Genomic DNA, 21,189 nt, shown 5'->3' with positions numbered 1-21,189 from the left:
GGTAGGCCTTGGAAGCACCTATGCCCTGGGTACCTGGGTACACTGTTACAGGGGCCAATAAGGTGAACCAGTTCCAATGTCGTTATGCACCTAAAGTACATGGGTAACAATTTAGATAGAGAACAGCAGGCTGTGGGTCTGATTAGCAGGCCCACAGCCACATTAAGTCATAAACCAGTGAAGCAAAAAGCAAAAATTTGGGGTGACCATAGGATAGCAGACCCTACTCTCCTACATCAGTTTATCACAGTATTCTCAGATCCTCTAAGTGCTGGGCAAACCCACCGTTTCTACAAATAGTTCTGATCCATTTTGACCTGGCCATTCTATACCCTGACCAAAAGAACATAACATGTGCCATGGTTTCAAGTAGACATAAACCTACCACAGGTCGGACATACCTGGTAATTTCCACTATAAGAGGATGAACCTTTGTGGGTGAAAGCACACAAGGGTAGTTAACCATGTCTAAACTATAAGTACAGCTTTCTAGCAAGATTGGGCTCCGACTCATTCCTGAAAGTTTCAGCTTTATACTGGAACGTGTGCTGTAACAATTCATCTGTCAATGCACCCATGGATGGACTTGCTAGTAGACAATGCAATTTTAGCTTTTTAAAACTTTCCTTTAGGTCCCTTTTTGATATATACCTACATGTTCCCTTTGGGTGGTCCTATTGCCAGTTTTTCCACATTTTGCCCCATGTGAGTCTGATGTGCCTCAGCCAGGGTAGATCACCACCCACGCATTTCCATTAGCTCTTTAAGCCCTTGTTGATATGTGTTCAGTGATGGGGTGGCCAATATTTTTTTCCAATATAGTATGGGCTTGATCGCAATCCCTTCCGCAAATGGTCTAACACCCATGTCTAGCCTCAGTGGGATCAGTAGAGTGCTGGTTGGTAAGTTGAACAGCTGACTGAGATGCCTATTCTCTGTCATTGTCAGGGCGATGATTGTCTTGTGACCCCAAAACTCTGCTCCATATACTATAGAACCCTGCACCTTGAGTCTATTGATTTGCATTATCGGGGAAATGGGTTTGGTAAAGGATCTCCTGAATAATTTCAGCAGCCCACCATTATGTCGCTCAAGGGCGAGTCTACGTTTGGAGATGTGAGCTTGCTAATCCATTTTTTTGCTCAGGGTCATCCCCAAATACTTGAATGTGTGTACCTGCTCTAGGGGAGGATCTCATTTAAAGTGGGTTTAGCTTGTGTGGAGCGAAATGAGTTGAATACCATGTACTTTGTCTTGTTGATGTTTATTTCCAAACTCTTTAGTGGGAAATAGCTTTTGAATTGGTCAGGATCTTCCGAAGGCCCATCGGCCTTCGGAAGATCTGCAAACATTAAGGCATGGACCTTCATTTTGTCTAGGTAGGGAGCATCATTATCGCACTGATTCAAGTAGGGGAGAAGAACATTGATGAATAACTTGAAGAGTGTTGGGTCTAGTATGCACCCTTGCCTAACACCTCCGGTTACAGGAAAGGGGTTAGTGACTTCTTCCAGCCTGCCACTACAAACCTAAGCAAAGTTCTGTTCATGTAATAGTTTTATAATTGTACAAAGGTAGGTTGGGTCTCCCAGGTCCACCAGTACTTGCCACAAGATTGTTCCTGGGACCAAGTCAAATGCAAAGTTCAGGTAGACAAACACAATGTAAAGTATACCTTTCTCCAGCGTGACAGTTTTCCAGTAAAGGAGCTGTAATCTTAAAACCTGATCAACAGTTGAGGTAGAGTTGCTGGAACCAGCCTGTAGGGGGGTTAAAATCTCCTTATCGATCCTCCATTCTTGCAACCTTTCTAATACTCTTCTACTAAATGTCTTTCGGACAACATTGATAGACTGATAGGTCTGTAATTGGAATGAGACCGGTGTTGGACTTGGCCCTTCTGGCAGGTTCACCCCTGAACTTTTTGCCGTTAATTGTGACATGGTATTAGGGATTCTTTGTTTCTGCGCACTTTCACTGTGTCCCTGTGGAAAGTGCGTGCGCACTCTGAGTGCGTGTGGTGAGATAGGCCTGCCCTCCCATAGGAGTGCATGGGGAATGTATTTGTCCCTGGTAGTTCCTGATGCGTGGGGTGTGCAGGCTCGAGTCTGGTATGTGCGGACTCGTGTGATTGAATGCTGCGCAATGATGCGTGCAGCATGTTTGTGTCTAATATGGAAGTGCCACTTCTAGAAGTGTGCCTGTCTGTGCACCATCACCATCACACCATCACCCTGCTCGACAACCTCGACAACCTCGGACTCAAGCAACTGGTGACCACCCCCACCCACCTCGCCGGACACACACTCGACGCCGTCTTCTCATCCAGCAAAGACGTCACCGTCAGCCACGCAACAGGACTCCACTGGACGGACCACAGCTGCGTCCACTTCACCTTCAGAAGAACGACGACCCACCACCACCAGCAACAGGTTGCTCGAAGAAGCTGGAACAAGATCACAGCCGACCAGCTCACCGCCTCCCTGAGCCAGCACCCTCCCGTCAACTCAGCGAACCCCAGCCAGGCCGCCGACAACCTCACGAAGTGGATCAGCAACTGCGCGGACGAACTCGCCCCTCTGAGGACCCCGCCCAGCAGATCCTGCAGCAGAAAAACACCATGGTTCACCGACGAACTCAAGTGCTCCAAGAAGAACTGTCGAGCCCTCGAGAAAGCCTGGAGAAGGGAACCAACGACGGACAACATGACCACCCTCAAGCTCGCCACCCGGAAACACCACCAACTGATCCGCGCCACCAAGAAAAATGCATACAAGGACCGGCTGGACAACAACGCACACAACTGCAAGGAACTCTTCAACATCGTGAAAGAGCTCTCCAACCCCAACGCCGGAAACAACGACATCACCCCGTCGCAAGACCTCTGCAACTCCCTCGCGTCCTACTTCCACAACAAAATCACGGACATACACAACAGCTTCAACAACCAACCAACGCAAGCCACAACCGCAACGACGCCACCATCCACCACCCTCCGCACCTGGACCCCGATCAGCACCGAAGACACCATCCGCACCATGAACTCCATCCATTCCGGATCTCCGACTGACCCCTGCCCTCACCACGTCTTCAACAAGGCCGACGCTGTCCTCGCACCCCACCTGCGGGACATCATCAACACCTCCTTCGACTCCGCCACCTTCCCTGAGAGCTGGAAGCACGCCGAAATCAGCGCTCTCCTCAAGAAACCCACAGCAGACCCCACCGACCTCAAGAACTACCGTCCCATCTCGCTCCTCCCGTTCCCGGCCAAAGTCATCGAGAAGACCGTCAACAAACAGCTGGCCGCCTTCCTCGAGACGAATGGATCCCTCGACCCCTCACAGTCTGGCTTCCGAGCAAACCACAGCACCGAGACCGCCCTCATCGCCGCCACCGACGACCTTCGAACTCTGATGGACAACGGAGAAACAGCGGCCCTCATCCTCCTGGACCTCTCCGCGGCCTTCGACACTGTCTGCCACCGCACCCTAGTACAGCGCCTCAGCAACATCGGAATCCAGGAGAAGGCACTGGAATGGATCACCTCCTTCCTCGACGGAAGAACACAAAGAGTCCGCCTACCACCGTACAAGTCAGAGGCCACCAAAGTCATCTGCGGCGTACCCCAAGGATCCTCGCTGAGCCCAACCCTCTTCAACGTCTACATGAGCCCCCTCGCGGCCATCGCACGCCAACACAACCTGAACATCATCTCCTACGCCGACGACACCCAGCTGATCCTCTCCCTGACCAAAGACCCCGCCACCGCCAGAGCCAACCTGCACGAAGGGATGAGAGACGTAGCCGAATGGATGACGACCAGCCGCCTGAAACTGAACTCAGACAAGACGGAGGTCCTCATCCTGGGATCCACGCCCTCCGCCTGGGACGACTCCTGGTGGCCCCCCGCCCTGGGCACCGCACCCAAACCGACGGACCACGCACGCAACCTGGGCTTCATCCTGGACTCCTCCCTCTCCATGACCAGACAAGTCAACGCCGTCTCCTCGTCATGCTTCAACATCCTGCGCATGCTACGTAAGATCTTCCGGTGGATCCCCACCGAGACGAGGAAGACGGTCACCCAAGCCCTCGTCACCAGCCGACTGGACTACGGCAACGCCCTCTACGCCGGAACCACGGCCAAACTCCAGAAGAGACTCCAGCGGATCCAGAACGCCTCGGCGAGACTCATCCTCGACATCCCCCGACGCAGCCACATCACCGGACACCTGAGAGATCTGCACTGGCTCCCGGTCAACAAAAGAATCACCTTCCGGCTCCTCACCCACGCGCACAAAGCCCTACACGACCAAGGCCCGAGCTACCTCAACAACCGGATCAACTTCTACACTCCCAAGCGCCTCCTCAGATCAACCAACCACGCCCTCGCCGCCGTCCCCCGCATCCGAAGAGCGACAACAGGAGGAAGATCCTTCTCCTACCTGGCCGCCAAGACCTGGAACTCACTTCCGACCAATCTGCGCCTGACCCAAGACCACCTCTCCTTCAGGAAGAAGCTCAAGACCTGGCTGTTCGAGCAGTAGCGGCACCCCCCCCTCCCAGCGCCTTGAGACCCTACGGGTGAGTAGTGCGCTCTACAAATGACCTGATTGATTGATTGATTGATTGTGCAGTGAGTGTGCTGGCATGTGATTGGCTGGAGCTGGCTGGGGTGCCAGGCTCCATGAGTCATGATGGGTCTGCCCGGTGGTGAGTGTTGAGAATAGCATGTGTGACGTGAGGGAGTGGTGCACCTGGGTCCTGAATAGGGCTGGGCTTTCCCCACACAATGCTGGCTCCGCCCCCTGTGGTGCGTCTAATGTCCCTAACCCTGCCAGTGAATAGAGTGAGGGGCTGAGGACATCAAGAGTGCTCCCAAACCAGCTGCGCCTGGTTTTTCCCCCACCCTGCACCTTTAGACAAAGGAATTCAATGTATAAAAAGGGGCTGTGTCTCCTTCCAAAATGTTCTTGTTTGCCAACTTGGATCCTGCCAGGGGCGTGCTGCTGCTTGGGCCCAGGGAAAGGCTTGCCTCCCTGGGCCCTGCCCAGCCCCTGGATGCCTGATGGACTTTGTTGCTAGGAACCTGCAGCCTAGCTTCTACTCTGGGATCTTGTAGAGACTTTGGCGTCATTTCTTTACCCTTGGGGGCTTCATGCTGAACTGAGTGCCCCTGGAAGCGCTGTAATTTGTGCTCTAGCGCTGGGAGCGCTTTACTTTCACCCCTCAAGCGCCTGTGAGCGCTTTATTTGTGTCCTAGCGCCTAGGGGCGCTTTATGTTCTATAGCGCTTGGGAGCACTTTAATTGCCACTGCCGGTGCCCACCCGGCATCGCCCCGTGAAATCACCGCCGCGGCCCTCGTGCCGCAAAAAGGAAGCCAGGCACCGGCATGCCTGATGTTGGGTGGGCCTTCCTGTTTGCGAGGGAAGTCCCGCCTGCTGCTGTGCCGCGATTGGCTGCCCGCCTGGCAGGAAGGGGAAGCAGAGTCCTCCCGCGGCCCTGGGCTCCAGTGAGCTAGGGAGAGCCCCGGGGCCGCCTCACCCTGAGTCCTGGTTCCGAGATGGGGGACTGGGTGAACCGAGGCGCTGCCGGGCAGGGCTCCCAGGGATTGGGAGAGCCCCGCTACCGCCGCCCATTTCAGAGGAAACCTGCGCAGCCGGTGAGTGTGTGCGGAAGGAGGGGGGGGCATCGGGGCATATTGCCGGTGCCCGCCCCCTCCTCCAGTGGTGCAGGCGCCAAGAGGCCCCAGTGAGGCCCCAGTGCTCCTCAAGCCCACGAGGGGCTCAGAGGGCCTTTGTAGTTAGAGCCCTGAGAGGCTCAAGAAGGCCCCATTGATTTACGAGCCTAAGAGGCTCCCCAGTGCCCCAGTTGTTCTCGAGTCCCCCGGGAGGGACTCCAACGTTCTGGACCATTTGTGTATTCAGAGCCCGAGAGGCTCAGGGGGCAGTTCTTGATCTCGAGTCCCCAGAGGAGGGACTCCAACGAAGGCCCCACATTGTTCTCGAGCCCTGAGAGGCTCCAACGTTGACAGCATTGCTTGAGAGCCCACGAGGCTCCCGGGGGCATAGTTCTTTTGGCCACCGAGCCTGCGAGGCTCACAGGTGGTTCTTGGCCCCTTTATTGTTTCTAGAGCCCCAGAAGAGAGCCAGGAGGCACGCTAGTGCCTGGCTCAGTTCTTCAGCTGCCCAGCACTTAGTGGGCAGCTGCTACGTTTAGGCCCCCCTGACATTGCGACACAGGGCGTCCTAGCCCCAGAAAGGCCAGTTGGCCTGGGTATTGTATGAGTTCATGCTAATGTAATTTCTGCGAACTGTTCTGTGCTGCACCTCTGAATGTGTTTTGATGCATCATGTGCCTTGTTCTTACACCTCTGAATGTGTTGTGTATGCATCGTGTTCTCCTTTGCTGCACCTCTGAATGTGTTTTGATGCATCATGTGCCTTGTTCTTACACCTCTGAATGTGTTGTTTGTGCATCATGTGTTCTCCTGTGCTGCACCTCTGAATGTGTTTTGATGCATCATGTGCCTTGTTCTTACACCGCTGAATGTATGTTTATGCATCATGTGTTTTGTTCCCATGCCTATACCCCTAAATGTATGGTGGTACTTAGGTGGTTGTTCTCTCCTAGTACAGGTGTTCCCTGTGAGGTCCTGGTTCCCTGCGCAATATTTTCCTAAGGTGGTTAGGGTTGCGTAGGTGGTACTTACCTGGTACCAGTAGTTACTGGTTGTGTGCTAAAGTGATTATTATTCTATGATCTACAACGTGCTATTTCTAACAGTATTTCTAGTTCTAAAAGTGCTGATTCCTGACAGTGGTCCAGGTGGCCCTGTCTTGTACATATCCCCTGTAAATTCTGCCCGTGCCTGTTGGCACATTGTAAAGTGTGTGATTTTAACTAATGTGTTTTGGTGTAATACAAAGGCTATTTTTATATATAACAATACAAAAGGACTGTCACTGGTCTGTACAACTAATACGGGCAAAGAAAAATGTGACGGACTCTGTGTCTACCTGTAAAGTGTGTACAACAAAAAGGAAATGAATCCCATCAGCCCACCCATATGGCAGAGCTTCATCATCTGGGATAGAACCAATGATGGTCCGGTTAGGGAGCCACACACCTGTTGGAATTATGTGCTTCTCGAAACCCAAGGAACCACCAGTGATGAATCATACCAAAAGTCAAATCAGTTTGGAATGGTGTGGGATGTTAAATTGCAGTGAGAAAAAATGTGTACAAAAAGAATCAAAAAGTGAGATGTACAATTGGCTACCATGATTTAAGGAAAACTTTATTAGGGAAAATCATGGTGTCAAAATTAAAATGAGTGTGAGACAGTTTGACACAATAACTGTCTAATAAGGATGGTATTTGGTCAACATGTTTCAGCCATTGTAGGAAAGTTAAGCCTACCGGGCTTTCGGCAGGACCTCTTGAACACTACTGCAATTAAGCTTGACCTAAGCTTAGTGAAAAAGCAAAAATTAACACAAATTAATGATACAAAACATCCTACCGTACATTGGATTTTCCAGACGGGGGATGTCTGTTTCATAAAGTATTTAGGATTCTTTCCCAAAAATGCTTGGGAGAAAGCTTCACCTCATCCTGGGCACTGCTCAGGGTTGGAGGCCCCGCTCTGTCCGTCGGTACCCCTGGACTGATCCTGAGCCGAGGGGGTTTGTCTGTCCTTTGGACTGTAAATAATTTTCCCCTTAGACCCTCCACCAACCTTGTTTTTGACGATATTTGTATATATAACCTTGTGCGGAGTTTCCTTTGTGGTGGGCCTTGGGTGTTGTTGCTGGGGGTGCGTGCGCAAACACTTAATTCACATTGCCTCCGAGTTTAGCCTTACTGCTCGAGTCACGTTACCAAGGGGGTGAGCAGGGGTTATCTTGGCGAGTAACTCCCTTGCCCTGACGTGGAATGGTGGTCTCTGACTGACTTTGGCGCAAGCCCTGGCCGGCCAGGGATCCCATTTCTAACAACAGGGGTCAGGTTTTCCTAAAAATTGGTATTATACGAGCCCCCAACCAAGAGTGAGGGTATATTTGCTGAAAACCCCTAGTCCTCTTCGCTTTTAATCCTGTCCCAGGACACCGCACAATAAAGTTATAGAGTCCCCTGGAACCAGTTTTAAACCTTCACATAAATATTTGTTTGCACTCTGCCCCACACCCACCAAGTTCTTCGGTCCCCTCTACACAAAACACCTCAACTCCTCTTTCATTTTTGAAGAGTTGTAGCCCACACCTGAACCGGTGTGAGGAGGGAGCCCCATGATGAAGCATGTCACCTTCGGGTGAGTGAGAGTTCTCGTCCTTATAAAAGGTCTCTCCTTATCCTCAACAAGACACATAACCTTCTGATCTATGAATTCTTATAGTAGTTTTAGGAGATTTCCTTCAGAATTTTTCCCTACAACACTAATTATGTCACAACTTTTTGGAGAGCGTACTTTTTGTGAACTACAATTTAGATACGGAGCAGAACTCTCTCTCTTTGGGGCTTCTCCTGTTGATCTTGTGTGTATTAAAAACCCTTCCATAATGGCATTAAAAAGTACCAAAAAGTAAGGTCCTCACACATCGATGCTTGACAAACACAGATCGCCAGGTATTCTATCAATGCCTGGAGCTTTTAGGTGAGATTTTTTTATGGCAAAATGACTTCACTGCTGATAATTGGGGCATACCCCTTGTTAACGAGGGACTCCCCTTTATCAGCGATGGAATGCTTTCCTGTCCAATCTAGAGCTGGAGTTGTTTTCGGTATACAATTTCGAGAAGTGCTGCATCCAAGCTTCTGCTTCTATATTGTTTTTTACAGGGGCAATGCCTTCTCTTTTCCCTGTCGCTAAAATATACCAAAAAGAACAGTGACATTTACACTTTACCGCGGTAAGGAGAGCGTGTTGGTGATCTTTTTATAGGCAGCTATTTTATCTTGTATGTTTTTTGTGTCTTTGGCCTGGTCAATACTTTTTCGCCTAACAGATCCAAACTACCTGGAGGATGGCGCTTCACCTAGCTCCCAGAGTGTACCTTGTTTATGTAGCCTACATTCTTATACTCACCCAGCTTCTTCTCCTTCCCTTCTTTTTTCATTGCTTTCCAATGCCATTCCCTTTGAACTGTCCTTCCTCCACCCAAAGCTCTTTTGAGCTTCCATGCATTGATTATGTTCAGGTACGGTCATTCCCTTTCCCTCTAAATGAATGCCTTCTATATTCATTCACAGAAGGATACAAGGCCAAATGTAATAATACATGTGAATTGCATACTGCAGTGAGTAACTTGAACTCACTGGTGCAGGCAGTGCTACTTCCTACATACTCATAGGAAGATGGACAAGAATGACTTTTTTAACAGGCGTATGAATATACATTTTCCTAATTTTTGCGTAGGAAAATTTAAATTCTATTTTGAACACAGAGGCGAGGATTTCTTGCTCAGTAGCCTGAGTAAAGAAACATTACACCATAACAATAGAAGAACTACATATCCCATGAGTCCTCAAAACACACAACAGTCCAATAAAAATCCTGGTAATCCATGTATAACAGTCTTCAAGAAAAAGCACTTCCTTTTCTTCATGCATTACCGCTGATCTTAAGATTTCTTCTCCTACTGATAATCTTCTGCCCCGTTCCTTTTGGAGGGATATAACTTCCAATATGATCAATTAAGTTAATCATATACTTAAACCATAACAGAACAATGAAACGTCCAGATGCTGGGTGGGTGAAAAAGCCTCTTTTCTATTAGGATGGGAGACTCCTCAGTTCGGTATCCTTAGATGGGGGGCCACCCCCGACTCCTGTACAATCTGTCCGGAATCTTGGATTTATGGTTGATGACCAACTAACCATGAGGCAACAAGCTGGTAAGGTAGCCTCAGTTTGCTTTGTCATCCTGAAATGGCTGAAAAAATCCTGTGGATGCTTCCTTTGCCCACTCAAAGAACGGTAGTTCAAGCTCTTATAACAGCTAGACTGGACTACGGTAACGTTCTGTACCTGGGAGTGGGCAAGGAAGTGCTACACAGGTTACAGGTGGTACAAAACGCTGCCGCCAGAATGCTTTGCAATCTTCCTACAAGAACATCTGCCTCAGTCTAACGTGATCTCCACTGGCTGAAAATTGAGAATCGCGTTAAGTTTAAAACTCTATGCTATATGCACAGGATCAACGAAGGAGTAGCGCCTCACTATCTTCAGGCCTTAGTGCATCAATACCGACCTACACGCTCCCTTCGATCCGCTAATCAGCACAATTTTCAAATTCCGAGGATTATAAGAACCAGAATGGGTGGACGCTCATTTTCCCATCTGGCTCCAGTACTTTGGAATTCTATGCCTTTTTTGCTTCGCATTGAGCCACAGCATCAGAAGTTCCGCAAGGACTTAAAAAGTTGGCTTTTTAATCAATAGTTTCTCCATCTGCACTGAGCTATCTGTTCTTTTCATTTTTTGCGTTCCTAGCGCCGGGAAACTTCGGGTAGCTGTTGCGCTGAATAAATGTAATTAATAATATAATAATAATTAGTAGAATTGAAATTTAGCTTCATAAAAGCTAGGAAAGTTTAAATTCTGTCTCACGATGAGAGGCTCAGGTTATGCAGGTTTAAAACTGGCTGACTGCCAATAATGCCACCCCTTCACTGGTTAAAAATAGGATTGTTTGATGTTAGATCGGTGGACCAATCAGTCACATTCAAACTATCCTCCAGACAGCCACCCAAAGAAAAAACTTTGGATGCCAGGGTTCTTCTTAGAAAGTGTGAGCCAAACTGAAGGTGTCGATGCCGGCTTCACTCACAAACCAACACACCCACCTTGCATTGAGATGAGTTCATCAGGTTTTCTCCTGAGGCGGAAGCCAGGAGTAGGCCTGTTTGTTCATTTTAACAAAATTTGAGTGTTTATTACTTATGCTTTTTACCTGTTCACTCCTTCTTTGTTCAGGGCGCCTCCAGCCTCCTGGAATCCTCGCGCAGCGGAGCCTAACGCTGACGCGGTAATTTCGCCATTGACGCCATCTCCCGACGCCCACGTAGGCCACGCCCCTTTTTCAAGAGGCCACGCCCCCTACCACCAATTTCCTTCCACTATAAATCATGTGCATATTCTGGTCGTGCAGCGGACGAGCGCAGCGGGCGCGACGATTGCGCGCCGAAGGCGCGGCTAAGGCAAGCCCGTCTGCGCCCGTCCACGCCAGACCGGGCCACGGGACAAAACACTCTGCGCAAACCCTTACGTACACTGCTGACCAGCTGCGTTCTTTAAATGCAAACTGGCAACTGAATCAAGCTACCATGTCCCACGCCCATAAACTTGGCATTGCTGCACCTTTGTCTATTACACAAACTCCCCCTCCCCTATCATCACCACTACCGCCCTCCTCCTGAACACGAGATCGGCCGTTAAACACCAGACTGAAATTTACGACCTTCTGGATTCGAAAACCCCAGATCTCCTGTTCTTAACAGAAACATGGTACAGGTCCGACTCTTTGCCCAGCGTCCTTGCCTCCCTCCCACCTGAATATTCCATGCTCCGCGTCGATCGACCTGGAAGCAAAGCAGGAGGCGGCGTAGCTCTGATTGCCCGCAAGGAGTTCCATTTTCAGATGTTGGCCTCGCCCACACTACCAGCTGCCGACTGCCTTGTAGCGCGCTCCACCTTCCTTAAGACCCCTGTCACATGCATACAAACGTATCGACCTCCCCAGTCGTCCTCTGACTTCCTTCTCGCTTTTCAGAACCTATTGGCCACCTTGGTGATTAATAATGCCTCTGTTATAGTTTTGGGCGATTTGAACTACTGGCCCACTGATCCCGCCGAGGACTCCATTTCCAAAGATTTTACTCAATCACTCCTTAGTTTTAATTTTATTCAACATGTTCAAAGCCCTACTCACATCCGCGGCCACATCTTAGACCAGATTTGGACGCTTAATATTCCAACCTCCCCCCCCATTATCTCGCCTTGTCCCTGGTCGGATCATTCCCTACTTGCTTTTTCTATGGATCTGAACCAAAAAACACCCCTTCCTGTCCCTAAAAACATCTGGGTTAGGAACTGGAACAAAGTGGATATCCCCTCCCCAATTCGCTAGCTGCCACCTGCCCCGATATTATGGACTTAGACCCTCATTCCCAGACTGCCACACTCGATCGATGGCTCACGACCGCCTGTGATCCTGTGGCCCCTTTGAAGCGAATGGCTATTAACCGCTCCCATAAGGCCAATAAATGGTTTAGCCCTGACCTCAAAGCTAAGAAACTAGAGGTAAGACAGGCTGAACGAGCCTGGAGACGAGCCTACTCCCCCACTTGCCGGCAACACTTTGTCACTGTACTTAACGAATACAAAACCTCCATACTGACGGCTAAGACCGAGTATTTCTCCGGACGCATCTTAGCGGCAGAACGCCAATCCCGTGAGATATTTTCCACTGTACACGAGTTGGCATCGTCGGATAGAGCCTCACCCAAAATCCCCCCCCTCCCAGGATGTATGTGATTCGCTCAACGATTTCTTCATTGACAAGATAATTCTCATTAAAGCCAATATTCCTCCCCCTCCTCCTACTTTCACTCCTTCCCAACCACCCGAAAATCACTGCTCCCTCACCACTATTCCTCCACTCACCAGAGAATCGTTGTCCCCTCTACTTAGCCGAGTCAAGTCGGGCTCCCCAGCCAACATTGCCCCGGCACGTATCCTCAGCCAGTTTTTTCTGGCATGCCCATCTCCTGTCCTGGCCCTTTTGAACAACTGTTTCACGTCGGGCCTTGTTCCGGCCTGAAGACTGCTATAATCTTCCCAATATTAAAAAAACCTGGAGTCGACCCCTCTTCCCCCGCAAATTACCGCCCCATATCCCTCCTCCCTTATTTGGGAAAAATAGCAGAGTCCCACGTCACCCAGGTGCTCAGCTCCTTCATTGAGAGCAGCAGCTATCTTGCACCTTGCCAGGCGGGCTTCCGCCCCCGGCACTCCACAGAGAAGGTGGTCATTTCAGTTATGGACCAACTTAGGGAAGGTCTCGACACCAACATCCCCCAAGCCTTGGTCCTCTTGGACCTATCCGCCACTTTTGACACGGTGGACCATTCCATCCTTTTGTCCCGTGTCAAGGCGGCGGGCATAGGGGGCCAGGTTCTTGCCTGGATAGGTTCTTTTTTGGAGGGGCGCACACAGGCGGTCCACTTGGCTGAATTTTCAGCCTCACCCAGCAAGGTGAATTGCGGGGTTCCCCAGGGCTCTTCTCTTTCCCCTCTCTTATTTAACCTTTATATCTTCCCCCTTATTTTTGCACTTCAACAAATGGAGGTCACAGTCTACAACTATGCTGATGACCTCCAGCTTATTTTTAATTTTACTTCTTCCTCACCAGATGCCTCTAGCTTCCAGTCGGTCCTTCTGTTTATCCGAGGTTGGATGAACGCAAACCACCTCGAACTCAACCCGGATAAGACAGAGTTGATCTTGACTGGGGGCAGCGGCAACCCTTGGTCACCATCTTTCTGGTCTATTTCTTTTGGTCCTCCCCCCCTTCCCTCTCACTCCGTTAAAACCCTTGGGATCATGCTCAATCACCACTTGACGCTTCACACCCACATAAGTTCTGTTGTTTCCTCCTCTTTTTTTACTTTACGCATCATTAGGAAAGTATCTCGGTTCTTTTCTCCCTCTGCACTTAAACTGATCGTCATGGCCATGATTCTGTCTAAAATTGACTATGGCAATATCATCTACAATGGAGCCCCGGCTTATGCACTTCAACGCCTCCAGCTGGTGCAGAACCAGGCAGCTCGCCTAGTGTATGGCCTACCAAAATTCCACCACTCCTCCCCTCTTCTAATGGCCCTTCACTGGCTCACCTTCCAAGCTCGGGCTGGCACTGCCCCCGTTTTCATTAACTCGGCCATAACCAACTACAATCCCGCCAGAGACTTGCGCTCTTCCTCCAAATCCCTGCTAGTCATTCCCCGGTTCAAGAAGAGGCGTTCCGGCGGCCAGAAATTCTCGGTGCTGGCCCCCACCTTCTGGAACTCACTCCCCCCCTTCCTTAGGTCTTTGCCCTCTTATACAGAGTTCCGCAAAGGTCTCAAGACCTTTCTGTTTCAGCAAGCATTTAGCCCATAACTCCCTCTCCCCCACAGTTTGAAATCCTACAGCGCCAAGAAACTGCCAAGTGAACGCGCGCTTTACAAATAACTCAAAATTCAAATTCAAATCAGCAGCTGTCCAGTACCTGGAGGTCTAAACTCCTCCGTCATGGCCGTAAAGGCTCTGATACATTTCACTGTGCATACTTATAATTTAGAGTTACCTGGAAACGCTGGAACATGAACACTTTTGATGTTAAATTTGGTTCTTCTAAAGACCGTAAATGTGACCCCTTCAGGAGTGAAGATCATAGAAGATATATCTAACGTTCTGACATCCAAACCGGTTTTTGTAAGAGATGATACATAACATCGCCAATTTACCTGAAATTTCCCTTCTGCACAGAAATTGGCTATCTTTGCAGGATTACAGAAGATGCAGCACCCAATTCACATCCCACAAGTGTGTATGTTGGCACCATAGACAATGATCATTGAACCCCCTGAAGAGTCTACAAGCAATTGGTACACCGCTGCAAGGCTGATGGCCTGCAGAAACAGCCAACCTGCAAGTGTTGATGTTCCTGTACTCCAAATTCTTAATAACCAATTCTGACAGAAAGTTCAAAATGTGTACAGCATCTGCTCCCACACAATCCAGATTCTGTCCTAGACACCAACGGGACCATCTGTGCCACACTGAGCTGTAGTATGTGACTGTGACTCTGACATTGCCTTTCTGTTGAAATTTGAAGCCTGCTCTGAACATCTTCGATGATTCAGCATTTCTGAAAACCTACCATGCCATCAACCTGAGTGTTCCTTCCAGAATCAGTCGATGTGCGTTGCATTGAGCATTCTTGAAATTGTTATGAAGCTGGGGAAGAAGGATTATAAACTCTGACCTAGGTTACAGAAGAACTGGAAACCACATTTTCGAGCTTAACACCTGTGTCATCAAGACCAACTTTGTCTTCTGCCACCCAACCTGTGATGTATGTCTCACAATCATTGAGAAAAGTGGGAACACATGCCTGAAAATCTGACTCCAGTGCTGAAGGAAGGCATCTGTCGTCTTCTCCAGAAGATCTGTCCTCCAACTGAAGAAGCATTGGAGTTGATGATCCAAACACAACATAAAAAGAGCTATTTGGCAAGGTCCACACTTGCCCATTATCTGGTGAGTTATCCCGAGTCCAGTTTCCAAGCGCTGAAGTCCCTCAGATATATAGAGTTCCAGTCTGCTATGCGATTTTGCTTCCCAGGAAGATATTCCACTCCGAATGAGATTCTCTTATCTAGGTCCTTGACTAATTCCACCAAAGACTTTGACTGTGTTCCTCCTATTGTTTTATATGTATTAGGCTGCTGATAGACTCTTCATTCTAACAGGATGGAGCAAGAAATGTTGGTCTTCATTTGTCACTTCATAATGAAGGATCTTACTAGCGGTTTTAATCAATCGAAGCACGTTTCTTTCTCTTGCTCGGACCATAGATCCTCTGTGGTAATAGCCCCACAATGAGCCCCCCATCCATAATGGCTTGTGTTGGATTTTATGATGAAGTTCAATAAGGATCTAAAAAGAACTTTGCCATTCCAGGATTCCATGTGGTACAGCCACCACTAGATCACTGTCCTGGCTTCTTTTGTTATGGCTGCTACATAAGTCAGCTCTTTCCAGAGATATGAGGCCTTGAGCCTCTGCAGTACCTGATAGTGTAGTGGACCTGAGAACATTGACTGAATTGACAAAGCTAGAAGTCCCCAAATCCTTGCACGATGTAACAAGACTGGACTGTTCACCAAGGTACTCCTTAACTCCCTTCTGATGAGTTCCATCTTCTTCTGAGCAAGCTTCTGCATCTGCCCGGCTGAACCTATAACAAAGCCCAGAAAAACTATTTTCTTGTTTGGATTGATTTTGGATTTCTACTTATTTATCTATTTTTTAGAGTCAAATATGACCAAAATGAGAAAAATCTAACGTACACAAGTTAGGATAGAAAGTTTCAAAGATTAAATAAAGTTATAGCTATTAGAAGACAATAGCTCCAGCGGGCACTATTTGCTTGACCTGGACAAATCCATAAGTACAGTCTGACCAAGATAGAGTGCGGGCTGGATACAGGAGTCACACAGACCCTGGCACAGTACTTTGGATGCATAAAAAAATCAAAGACCATGCGACACCCAAGAAGGTGAGACATTGCAGAGGCAGGTGCGGCTTCGGTTCCTTACTGCTCTGCAGGTTGTTGGCACGTCAGGGCTCGAGGACAGTGCAGTGCACAAAGGAGGTGAGGCGTCACTGAAGCAAGAGAGTGGGCGATTCCTGGAGGCGGTTCAGAGTCTGAGTCGCTGATACCTGGGACTTTCCGAGGCGCAGGGGAGGTGATGTGGTTGTTGCCGAGATGACCCTCAGTTCTTTACCGCTGTGTGGTGCGGATGGTGAACTAGGTGCTCAAGCTGCAAGGCTTTGATTCCGCAGCAGCAGTGCGTCACAGACATCAGTGGAGTGGTGATCGGGACTCCTGCAGTGGCAGTTCTTCAGAGGTGCTGCAGCATCATCGGAGCCTGTGTTGTAAGTTTCGTTGAGCGGGGAACACAGCTTCAGTGCAGACAGCAGCATATCATCAAAGTTGTAGACCAGCGCGGATTCCTAAGCCGCTCAACGTCAGTTTCCTCTTGTATCACTAAAACTCACTTCCAAAGGCCCAGGAACTGGAGGTGGCACCACTTGGCAAGTAGGGCTCTCAGCAGAGGTGCCCAGATGATACAGGTGAAGTTTTGGATGACTCTGAGACTTCTAACAAGAGGCAAGCTCAAATCCAGCTCATGGAGAAACTTTAGAAAGCAGGCTGTAGACAGCAAAGTCCAGTCCTCTCACTCCCATGGCAGAAACAGCAGGCAAAACCAACAAAGCAAACAGCAGAGTGGCAGTCCCTCCTAGCAGCACAACAACTCTTCTTCCTGGCAGAATGTCCTCAGTTCAGAACTGTTCCGAGTACATGGTGTCAGAGTTCCAGTACTTATACCCATTTTAGCCTTTGATGTAGGGAGACTTCAAAAAAAGGTCTTTGTAGTGCACAAGACCCTGCCCTTCCTGTTCCTGTATCGAGACACACTACAGGGTGGAGACTTCTTTGTGTGGGGACAGGCACAGCCCTATTCATGTGCAAGTGTCATCTCCTCCCACCACTAACTCAGGAAGGCTCTTCAGCTTGGTCATGAGCCATCATGATATGCAGGGCTCACCTCTGTGTCTGACTTTCTAGAGTGAATTCACAAAGCCCAACTGTCATCCAACTCAAATATGTATTCTAGGAACAGGCAGAGGCCCAGAATGGCTTAGTAAGAAAATGCCAACTTTCTTAAAGGGGCATTTTCAGACCTGGAATGTACAACCTGCCTTCACTAAAAGATGTGTTTTGAAATTGTCCAGTGACATCAAACTCCAATTTTCTATCTACTCCTAATTGGAAGACACACTGGTGTGCTGCTACCAAGTAGCTCCAATGCTAACCTATGGGGAGACAGGCTTTTCTGTAGTGTAAAATGAATTTAGCAGTTTTTCAGTACATGTCCTACTTTTTTGATACAATACACTGCACCCTGCCCATGGGGCCACCTAGGGCCTACCTTAAAGGTGCCTGACACGTAATAAAAGGGATGATTGGGGCCTGGCAAGTGGGTGCACTTGCCACGTCGAAAAGGTAATTTAAAACGTCCCATACATGCTCTGCAGTGACAGGCCTGAGACATGTGTGCAAGGCTACTCATGAGGGGTGCACAATCAGTGCTGCAGGCCTACTAGTAGCGTTTGAGTTACAGGCCCTGGGCAGACATGGTGCATTGTACTAGGGACTTACAAGTACATCAAATTTGCCAATCATGGAGAAACCAATTACCATCAGAGTTTAGACAGAGAACACTTGCACTTTAACACTGGTCAGCAGTAATAAAGTGCCCAGAGTCCTAAAGCCAGCGAAAACAAAATTCAGCACACAGCCAAAAACAGGAGGACTGAAGCAAAAAGACTGGGGAAACCATGCCAAAATATACCAGGTCTAACACACAGCTGAGAGCGGGGAGAACTACCCAGCCTCTCGGGTGTTCTCATCACTAAGGCGGAAGAACCTTAAAAGACCATCCGCGTTGGTGTGTTCTGTTCCAGGGTGGTGTTCCACCGTAAAGTCCAGTCCAGGAGATGGACCACCTCAACAGTTTAGGATTCTCAAACCTCATCTGCATTAACCATTGGAAGGGGCTTGTGGTCTGTCTGAACCCGGAAGTGAGTCCCAAACAAATAGGGTCTTAGCTTCTCAGTGCCTAGACCACTGCAAAAGCTCCCGTTTTTTATTGCTCTCTACCTCTGTTGCCTGGGAAGTAACCTCCTACTGATGAAGGCTACAGGTTGACCTAAGCTCTCTTCGTTTGGCTGTGAAAGCACGTCTCCCACACTATGCTCTGATGCATCAGTCTACAACACAAATTCCTTGGAAAAGTCAGGAGCACGGGTGCTGTGCACGTGGCTTCCTTCAGGGTGTCCAAAGCGGTCTGGCATGCCTTGGTCCAGATCCCCTGATAGGGCTGCTTCTTGGAAGTCAGCTCTGTCAAGGGGGCAGCAATGGTGCCATATCCCTAGATGAATCTCCTGTAGTAACCAGTGAGACCTAATAAGGCTCTCGCTTCTGCCTGGGTCTTTGGCTGTAGGGACTGCACCTTGACGCTCCCTATCTAGTGTCCCAAGTACACCACAGACCCCTTCCCTATCTGGCACTTACTGGCCTTCATATTGAGGCCTGCTTGCTGCTGGGCCTTCACCTCCTCCTGGAAGTGGTACATATGGCCCTCCCAACTGGAGCTGATGTAATCAAGGTTGGCTGAAAATCTACAACCCAGCCAGGACCTTGTTGACCAAGCTCTGGAAGGTAGCAGAGGCATTCTTCAACCTAAAAGGCATGACCTGAAACTGGTAGTGCCCATCTGGTGTTGAGAACGCTGATCTCTCTTGTGCTCCCTCAGTTAAGGCAATGTGCCAGTACCCAGAAATTAGATTAAACGTGCTGAAGAACTTGTCAGCTTCAAGCTGATGAATGAGCTCATCAGCTCAGAGATGGGGGCTTGTCAGCCTTGGTGATGGCATTGAGCCCACAGCAATTATCAGAACTGAAGTTCAGGTGTGACATGGGGTAGGGCAGCCTTGGGCACCAACACAACTGGGGTGGACTATGGACTGTTCAATCACCCCTCACCTCTTCACTCTCTCTGAGATCCTGTAAGAATTGTGCTCAACAGGCAGGCTGTCCCCAGTTTCAATATCTAGGGATGAGTGAGAACTGAGAGTTAAATTGTCCCAGCAGCTGGCGACAGTCTCTCTGCTGTTCTACTGTCAGAGTTGGGGAGCGTATCACACACTCTACTCACCTATCCTGATCTTTGGTAGACATCATCCATGACCAAGAGCATGGTAAACTCAGACCTCTCAAAATGTGGTTTGAGGCGATTTACGTGTGGGACCCTCAAAGTGTTCCTAGGAGTCTGCGTCTCCACCAGGTAGGTGGCATCACTCCTGCGCTCCTTTTCCTCAAATGGCCCAAACCAGTGGTCTTGTAGAGCATGGAGCTCTGCTAGCGCCATCACCTACACCTCTTGACCAGCCAACGTTTCATGTACTCCTGCTGGCTTTCGGATTCTCCTCGGTAAGTTTCTGGAAGTGGCCAATCTGGTTTCAGAAGGCCAGAATGTAACTGAATGCGTCCTGGGCTGTCTTCCTAGGAGCTTGCTCCCAGCCCTCCTTTACCGAACTGAGAGCTCCTCACACAGGGAGCCCATACAAAAGTTCAAAAGGGCTGAATCCAACCCACTTCTGCGATACCTCTCTGTAGGCAAGTAAGAAGCATGGCAAGATGACTTATGCCTCAAGAAGTCTGACAGACCTATAATTATGTCTTCCACATGGACTTCATTTACAAGGACAAGAAGTTGGTACCACGGTCAGACACCACCTCCTTGGGGAAACCCATTAGGGTAAAGATTCAAATCAGTGCCCTGACCACAGTGGGTGCAGGAATATGACACTTTAACCTGCACTTGTTTACAACGCGTGTCATTACCAAACATTTTTTACTCTGCAAAATCTTTTACAACGGATGGCTTTACAGCACAATCCATTACAATGCATTCCCCATACAATGCAATTTACTATTCTAACTCCACCAGGACGTTACTTTGGGGAATGTATTGTAATTGTTTGCAGTGTAAAGCCCTGCCCTGTAAAAGATTTTGTGGAGTAAAAAATGCTGGGTAATGGCATGTGCTGTAGAGCATGCGATGTAAAGGATGTTTACCGGGTGCAGTCACCGTCCTCTGAGGGATAGCTTCCAGATACCGGTTGGCAGGGTCCACACGGACTGTCCCAGGCTCTTCAACCTTAGGCTCGCTATGAAGGAGATCATTCTCCCAATAAATCAGGTAAAATATGAGGCATTCCCATATGCCTGGTTCTAGGCCAATTTCCAAAGACCCATAAGAGTGTGGTCTTCTTTTTGCACCACAGAGAATTCCTCCCTGCTGGGGCCTCCTTCCTGCTGCCAATGGGTCAGCTCAGGCAGGTCCCCCAGTTTGGCCACATCTTTCCCTGTAGGTTCTGGGGTGTCCCTCTTAGGTTCAGCCTCCTCCCAGACCATTAGAAGTTAAGGAGCCGGTTTCCAGTGAACCTTTCTCCTCCTCTTCCTGGCAGGGACGTGCATCACTGTTTCAGGCCCCAGGTCCTTCTGATCACCCTCTCTGGTTGCCTTGGATCGTATGGCCAGGGACACACATTCTGGCGACCCTAACATATCCAAGTGCGACCTGAGCTCCACTTCCTTCCAGACGGTATGCTATAGGTCGTTTAACAGCAGACAATCAAAAGGCATGGATGGACTTGCATCTATCCTCAAGGAGCCTGAGACCCCCCCATTCAAAGAGAACCTGAGCCACCAGACATGGGCAAACACTGTTGTCTACTGCAACTCCTTGTTGGACCACAATATAGACAACCTACTCTTCAG

The sequence above is a fragment of the Lissotriton helveticus genome, chromosome 1_2, assembly GCF_964261635.1.
Source record: "Lissotriton helveticus chromosome 1_2, aLisHel1.1, whole genome shotgun sequence".
Taxonomy (NCBI): Eukaryota; Metazoa; Chordata; class Amphibia; order Caudata; family Salamandridae; genus Lissotriton; species Lissotriton helveticus.
This window is presented reverse-complemented; position numbering follows the sequence as displayed.